Source organism: Motacilla alba, chromosome 10 (genome assembly GCF_015832195.1).
Source record: "Motacilla alba alba isolate MOTALB_02 chromosome 10, Motacilla_alba_V1.0_pri, whole genome shotgun sequence".
Taxonomy (NCBI): Eukaryota; Metazoa; Chordata; class Aves; order Passeriformes; family Motacillidae; genus Motacilla; species Motacilla alba.
Window position 1 is genome coordinate 353314 of NC_052025.1, and position 8459 is coordinate 361772.

An 8459-nucleotide genomic window follows, 5' to 3' on the forward strand; every position below is an offset into this window, starting at 1 on the left:
ACTTGGACCCTGCTTGTCCTGAGAGCCCCAAAAGCCACCTTTCATCTGATACCCAGACCCTGGGGAAAGACCTTCTTTTTCCCATGGAAAATGGCTGCCATTTGCAACTACACCCAGAACCTAACTGTCGCGCTCCAAGCTAGAAATTTCCAACTTTTGCTGGAGTGCTCCAGAAGTAGAGCTGCCAGAATCTCGGAGTCTTCTGATCCTCACAACCACAAAAACCACCTTCCATCAGATACCCAGTCCCTGGGGAAATTACTTCTTTTTCCCATGGAAAATGGTTGTCATGTGCAACTACACGTACCAGCCGACCTTTGCACACCAAGCGAGAAATTTGCAAGTTTTGCTGGATTTCTCTGAATCCAAAACTACCAGAAAGTCGGAGCTTTCTAGTCCTAAGATCTTCAAAAGCCACCTTTCATCTGATACCCAGACCCTGGGGCAATGTCCTCTTTTTCCCATGGAAATCGCTGCCATTTGCACCTACGCGCCCCTGCCCAACCTGGCCTGCCAAGCTACAAATGTGCCAACTTTCCTGGATCTCTCCAAAACTGAAGCCACCAGAAACTTGGACCCTGCTTGTCCTGAGAGCCCCAAAAGCCACCTTTCATCTGATACCCAGACCCTGGGGAAAGGACTTCTTTTTCCCATGGAAAAAGGTTGCCATTTGCACCTAGATGCCCCTATTGACCGTGGTGCACCACGCTAGAAATTTCCAAGTTTTGCTGGATTTCTCTGAATCCAAAGCTGCCAGAAACTCGGACCTTTCTAGTCCTAAGATCTTCAAAAGCCACCTTTCATCTGATACCCAGACCCTGGGGCAATGTCTTCTTTTTCCCATGGAAATCGCTGACATTTGCGCCTACGCGCCCCTGCCCAACCTGGCCTGCCAAGCTACAAATGTGCCAACTTTCCTGGATCTCTCCAAAACTGAAGCCACCAGAAACTTGGACCCTGCTTGTCCTGAGAGCCCCAAAAGCCACCTTTCATCTGATACCCAGACCCTGGGGAAAGACCTTCTTTTTCCCATGGAAAATGGCTGCCATTTGCAACTACACCCAGAACCTAACTGTCGCGCTCCAAGCTAGAAATTTCCAACTTTTGCTGGAGTGCTCCAGAAGTAGAGCTGCCAGAATCTTGGAGTCTTCTGATCCTCACAAGCACAAAAACCACCTTCCATCAGATACCCAGACCCTACAGAAATTACTTCTTTTTCCCATGGAAAATGGTTGTCATGTGCAACTACACGTACCAGCCGACCTTTGCACACCAAGCTAGAAATTTGCAGGTTTTGCTGGATTGCTCCAAAACTAACACTGCCAGAAACTCAGACCCTGCTAGTCCTAAGAACTCAAAAAGCCACTTTTCATCTGATACCCAGACCCTGGGGCAATGTCTTCTTTTTCCCATGGAAATCGCTGACATTTGCGCCTACGCGCCCCTGCCCACCCTGGCCTGCCAAGCTACAAATGTGCCAACTTTCCTGGATCTCTCCAAAACTGAAGCCACCAGAAACTTGGACCCTGCTTGTCCTGAGAGCCCCAAAAGCCACCTTTCATCTGATACCCAGACCCTGGGGAAAGACCTTCTTTTTCCCATGGAAAATGGCTGCCATTTGCAACTACACCCAGAACCTAACTGTCGCGCTCCAAGCTAGAAATTTCCAACTTTTGCTGGAGTGCTCCAGAAGTAGAGCTGCCAGAATCTCGGAATCTTCTGATCCTCACAACCACAAAAACCACCTTCCATCAGATACCCAGTCCCAGGGGAAATTACTTCTTTTTCCCATGGAAAAAGGTTGTCATGTGCAACTACACGTACCAGCCGACCTTTGCACACCAAGCTAGAAATTTGCAAGTTTTGCTGGATTTCTCTGAATCCAAAACTACCAGAAAGTCGGACCTTTCTAGTCCTAAGACCTTCAAAAGCCACCTTTCATCTGATACCCAGACCCTGGGGCAATGTCTTCTTTTTCCCATGGAAATCGCTGACATTTGCGCCTACGCGCCCCTGCCCACCCTGGCCTGCCAAGCTACAAATGTGCCAACTTTCCTGGATCTCTCCAAAACTGAAGCCACCAGAAACTTGGACCCTGCTTGTCCTGAGAGCCCCAAAAGCCACCTTTCATCTGATACCCAGACCCTGGGGAAAGACCTTCTTTTTCCCATGGAAAATGGTTGCCATTTGCAACTACACCCAGAACCTAACTGTCGCGCTCCAAGCTAGAAATTTCCAACTTTTGCTGGAGTGCTCCAGTTGTAGAGCTGCCAGAATCTCGGAGTCTTCTGATCCTCACAACCACAAAAACCACCTTCTATCAGATACCCAGTCCCTACAGAAATTACTTCTTTTTCCCATGGAAAATGGTTGTCATGTGCAACTACACGTACCAGCCGACCTTTGCACACCAAGCTAGAAATTTGCAGGTTTTGCTGGATTGCTCCAAAACTAACACTGCCAGAAACTCAGACCCTGCTAGTCCTAAGAACTCAAAAAGCCACTTTTCATCTGATACCCAGACCCTGGGGCAATGTCCTCTTTTTCCCATGGAAAATGATCTCCGTTAGTGCCAACTCGCCCGGGCAGACAGTGTGGTTATTGGCTAGAAACTTCCAAATTTTGCTGGATTTCTCTGAATCCAAAGCTGCCAGAAACTCGGACCTTTCTAGTCCTAAGAATTCCAAAAGCCACTTTTCATCTGATACCCTGACCCTAGAGGACTGTCTTCTTTTTCCCATGGAAATCGCTGCTATTTGCGCCTACGCGCCCCTGCCCAACCTGGCCTGCCAAGCTACAAATGTGCCAACTTTCCTGGATCTCTCCAAAACTGAAGCCACCAGAAACTTGGACCCTGCTTGTCCTGAGAGCCCCAAAAGCCACCTTTCATCTGATACCCAGACCCTGGGGAAAGGACTTCTTTTTCCCATGGAAAATGGTTGACATTTGCAACTACACGTACCAGCCGACCTTGGCACAGCAAGCTAGAAATTTCCAAGTTTTGCTGGATTTCTCTGAATCTAAAGCTGCCAGAAATTCGGACCTGGCTCGTCCTAAGAACTACAGAAGCCGCCTTTCATCTGATACCCAGACCCTGGGGAAAAACTCCTTTTTTCCATGGAAAATGGCTGCCATTTGCAACTACGCCTAGCAGCCAACCTTGGCACTCCAAGCTAGAACTTCTCAAATTTTACTGGATTTCTCTAAAACAAAAAACACCAGAAACTTGGAACCTGCAAGTATTTCGAACCCCAAAACCCACGTTTTATCTGACAGCCACACCCTGGGAATAGGGTGGCCTGGGCTTTCAGTGGCCTGTGGGTCTGAGTGACTGGCTGTCTTCTGAGCTTCCGCGCGGTGAAGGATCTCTCCCAGGACCTCCCAGACTACTCCCAGTGGCAGTAGTGGCTGCCACTACTGCCAACTCAGGCTGGTTTGACAGTGCCAAGCGCCACTTGCAAACTGACACCAGGAACCTGGGCTGCTTGCTTTTTTTTCGCAGGGAATAGGGCCACATTCTAAAAACCATGACAATCAATTAAAAAGCAAAGGGAATAGAGAAGGGATTCTCTTGCTGACAGTGTTTTCTTCTGAGATTACATATTCTTTTAGCATTGCAAAACAGAAGTTTCTGCAATAAAGTTGTTTTATTGTGACTAGTACTAGAACTAGAATTGAAAAAAAAGCATCCTCATTTTAAGTGGTTAGACTCATTGTTTTATGAATTCAGCTATACAACTAACTAACTGACTATTTTAGTGGCTGAAATGGGATAATTATGAATGCTGCCAGGCCCACTTATGCAGAGGAAACAGACTTCTGCATCTCTTTGTATATATTTTGTAATCCAGAAATGAACAGATGATGTGTGCAAAGTCTGGTTCTCCTGATCTCACACTGATGTTAGTGCCAAAACCAACATTTCCTTCATTCCAATTCCTTGAACCCTTGAACACAGGGCTACTTTCCATATCTGTATTCAGAAAAAAAAAAATTTGAACAAATATAAGAATACTGTACAGCAGGTGTTGTGCAGCTCAAGATCTTTATTCCTACTGGGATATGTGGGGTTTTGTACTTTATTGTGCTGTTAAGAAGTTTACATGAGTCATTGCCTCACCTCTTTCCTGCCGCATACTACATCATCAGGCATGTTGGGGTTAGACCATGTGTATAGTTAAAAGAAACTTGAAGAGTCCCTGCAGAGATTCAAGTGTAATTGGAGACATTCCTAATCTTGATTTTGAATGACAATATAAAGGGAGAAAAACAGCTAACAGTAACGAAACACAGAAAAGCCAAATCAGGAACTAACCAAAAGTACTTTAGCTACTCTGAGTGCTGGCACTCCCACAGTTATTTGATAGCCAAGGTAGAATAAATAATCTGCCAATTTTTTTTTTTACATTAATCTCCTGGGAGGGGGAAACAGGAAGGGAATGTAAGTTGTCTTCATGGAATGTTGTCAGATAAGATTTAAAATTCCAATCTTTACTGAGGCCTCTGCTGGAATGTGCAAAACACTGGGTATATTCCCCCATGCACATATGTGGGGTCTCACCCCCGGATTGGGGTGACCCCAAAAGATGGAAAAGTCTCTCCTCCAACCTGTGCCTTCAAAGAAAGACTCAGCAGTCCTCTGTCGTCCGGTCTCAAGATTGTTTATTGTTGGTTATCTAAAAGATTCTTCTCCCTGAACTGCTGTGGCCCGTTCAGCAGGTCAGACAAAGGCACACTGCCCTCCCAGGGGGCTGGTGCCATCTTTTATATCATACATTACGTGTTACGTGTTTATACCTTTTCCCCAATGCCTACTATCTATATTGAATGGTGACTTTCTACTCTAAACCAATCTGTGAGTGCGAACATCACCAAAGACATGGAGGTTAGGAAGGAGAAAGAAGGAGGACAGGGCACACCCAAATCCCTCCATCTTAGAACTCCTGACCCCCATGTACAAAACTTGGACCCCTGCGTACAAGGCTTTAAAACCCCCTGTACAGCACTCAAAAATCCTTCCTTTCACTTCGTGACTACTTCTACTACAATACCTAAACTTGTGTGTGTGGCTTGTAATTCTTCATACAGAGTTGGTAATTTGCTCCATGGGCTAAGATCAAAATCCCACGTGTGTCTTTGGCTGCATGCCAGGGTCTCAGAGCCCCCTGCCAGTGGCTCTGGCCATCCAGGGCACCTAGAGGGATGTCCTGGGTTCCCACACACATACACACTTTGTGTTTTATTTTTCCATGGCATGCTGCTTTAAAGGCTTACAGCTGCATTCTTACTTGGTTTCTCAGTAATCTGTGTACATAAACACAGTGACACCCAAAGCTGCCCTCCTCACCCTGGCACCTTGGCTGAAATAGAAGCTGTTTCACCCAGGAGTGAGACCATCTGGAAGTCCAAGCTGGGACTAGGAGGAAGTTGATATATAGAATCATCTTGAGCTTCAGACTGCTGCCTCCACCAAAAGCTTCTCAAACATGCTACCAACAAAGGCTTAGCAAATCTTCAGTGGTCAGCAGTGGGACAGCATGAGGCCTGACAGCTCTAATTTAACTTTCAGAGTTAGAACTTGGCTTATGCACTAAACCACCACTGTTAAAATTAACCATCTATCACACTGTTGATTGCAGCTGCTACCCAAAGCACTTACCTTTCACAAACAATAGGATATTCTCTGCAGGGAGAGAAAAGGAGGAGGAGGAGAGGAGAGATACTTGCCATGGCAATTTTTTTTTGCCATGGCAATTTCTCAGAAAATGTCTGAACATCACAGAGAAGGCAGGCCTGTAGAGGGGACAAACACATCCCTTCAGAAGAGGAGAGTTCATAACAGAATTATAGAAATGTTTTCCCTAATACCAAATAAACAAACTATACAGGCCAGTCATTGTAGGCAACTATTCAATAAATAATAAAACCACACTGTGTGATAATGAAGTCAGATACCAATTACTTAAGTCTTTTTACAATCCTTTCCCACTCAAGTCAGAGGCAAATTTCTAAGACAATTACAAATGGACACTTGGAGCCAATTTGTTTCAATATTTTTTCTCAACAGATGCCTCATGATGCAGACAATACTTTAAAAACATATCACTGTTTACCTTAATACTGTTTGCTTTGCTGTAGATGTTTGAGATGTGCAACACTGAAAATCCTACTTAATATTATCTGAACTTCTAGGAGCTTAAATAGCTTTGAAGAAATGCATTTCTGCATGAAATTCACCCTGTGCTGGGGCCAGAAGAGGATTTTGCCATCTTTGTTGAGAGCTAAGGAATATGGAGGCCTTGTGATGTACTGAGCAATGAATCTCATCCTGATTACTCTCTTTGAAGTTACACGTGCCATACTCTCAATTAAAGCTAAAACTCAGTTCACAGAGTATAACTTCTGTATGTGAGAGGAATAGATCAGCTCACAGTACAGGCTGTATATAACAAACAGCAGCTCCTCCTCATGACACTATCAAATATTATGTTCCAGGAAGCCCCACAGTGCCAGAAGATATTCCCCTTGCATGGGAACTTTTCAGAGACCTCAAGCAAGATCCCATTACCAAGGGCTGGTGACACAGAGTCCTGCCCATATACCTTATCACTGGTTGGAATGAGTCCTTAGTCACTACCTGCAGTTTCTGTTGGACTCAATGATAGCAATTAGGCCAACAGTTGAGTTTAAATTTTAACTCATAAGTAATAAACACTGTTTTTCTAAGAGTAGTTCAAGTACAGTCCAAATTCCATATGAAAATTTCTATTTTCCAGTGGCAGAAGAGCTTCTTGGGTTGGACAGCACTGAGCATGTTCAAGACAGCACTGTGCTCCACATGCCTGTCACCAAATAACATCAACCAAAATCTCCATGAGCACAGACACTGACAAAGTCAGTTTTCTGTGGACCTCACTGCTGCATAGGTGATTACTGCATCATGATACAGTCTCCTTGTCACAGAATTTTTGGTCTCTTCCAGCCTAAGATGCTATTCAGCCTAGTTGCAGACACTGTTTTGCTGTCAAAGCCAAAGTTAGCCAGGGAAATCCACATTACTCAGATAAACGGCAATGTTGCACTGATTCTCTCCCTGATTTAGGAATCTAGGCTAAAAATAATCTATCCTCTGCACAACTGTGGTTAAATTACTGTTAGGAAAGATCTAGAAAAGAAAATTCTTAGCATTCTAAGAATGTTTACTCTTCCTTTCTGAATACAGAAATCAAATCAGAGTGAATTATTTTCTGGAGGCCAAACTCCAGTCAGCCTAGGAAAATATAGGATACCTCAGACCTAATACTGCTTTAGTTAGCAGAACAGTGCCTGAGTCACAGGCCTACCCATGTATTTGAAAGTTCATATTTAATAGCTCTGACCTCATTGACCAGGACAGCCTGCATTTCTTCAGCCCATCAGGGAGAAAATCAACTTGCTTCGTTGGAAGACACAATGGAATGAGCCGTCTGTCTTCATAAAATTCACCCAGGTTCCCTTTGGCTGCGGCTGTGTTTCCATCCAGACCTTAAAAACAAACAGCCAGGAAGGGGATAAGCTTTAAATGTTAAAAAGAGCATATAGTCAGTTATCCAAAACATGCCCACTAACAAAGCAGTACTGCTACTAAGTCACTTTAGACCTGAGTAAATACATATTATGTCTCATTTAACAAGCAAAACATGATGGAAGCAACAGTATATACCATTCTTTACTGCAATATATTTTTTAAGATTGTGTGTTATCTATAGAATTTTGAACATGCAACAGGCCAGAGTGAACTAAACATTACTGTATCTTCAAGAGAAGGAAAATGAGCGTATTTGACAGATAATTTAAAGTGCATGTGGGCAGGTGTTTTCTAGTCCACATATTCACTTCCATCAGATGTTTTGGGGTTTTTTTCCTAAGGGTCTCAACAAAATCACTTACATTTTTCTTGAACAAATATGATATTTTAAAAGCCATTTGTTCACAAAACTTTCCAGATCTTATTGCAGTATCAGATATACTAAAACAAAAGCAATTCTACAGTTTGAAGTCAACCTTTCCTAACTGGTATAACCAGCTTAAAAAAAATTCTTTCCCATTTCTCTCTTGCCTATATAAAAAGGTTAAATACTGACAGACACTGTTAAATGTATCCCTTCCTTCTGTGGTTCGAAACATGTTTGAAAAGGAGTCTGACACAGATCTTTACTTATCTCCTGAATGGGGATTTAAAGGACATATGGCCCATTTTACCATCAGCTGTGAACTTCTGACCTCTTACTCCTTTTTTCTAACTATAATTTTCTCTTTCTTTTGTTTTTTTCCATTAGATATTTTCAGCTATGACTCTGAAAAACTTCTTCAGCCCCTAAAGGTTCAGATTGTAAATTTCAAATGCAACACATCATAAAGAGCAATTATTTGCAGTGAAATATGCATCAAAGTTTGATCAACACAAATGAACTTACCAA

The 8459-nt window shown here is 43.4% G+C and overlaps 1 long non-coding RNA gene across 1 annotated transcript; it reads right to left on the reverse strand.

The window, feature by feature from the left end:
• Positions 1-3767: 3767 nt before the first annotated feature.
• LOC119705070 lies at positions 3768-7518 on the reverse strand. The gene is made up of 3 exons (XR_005258126.1): positions 7380-7518; positions 5660-5793; positions 3768-3973 (listed from the first exon to the last, which is right to left on the reverse strand). It is a non-coding gene; the product is annotated as an uncharacterized LOC119705070 (long non-coding RNA).
• Positions 7519-8459: the final 941 nt, after the last annotated feature.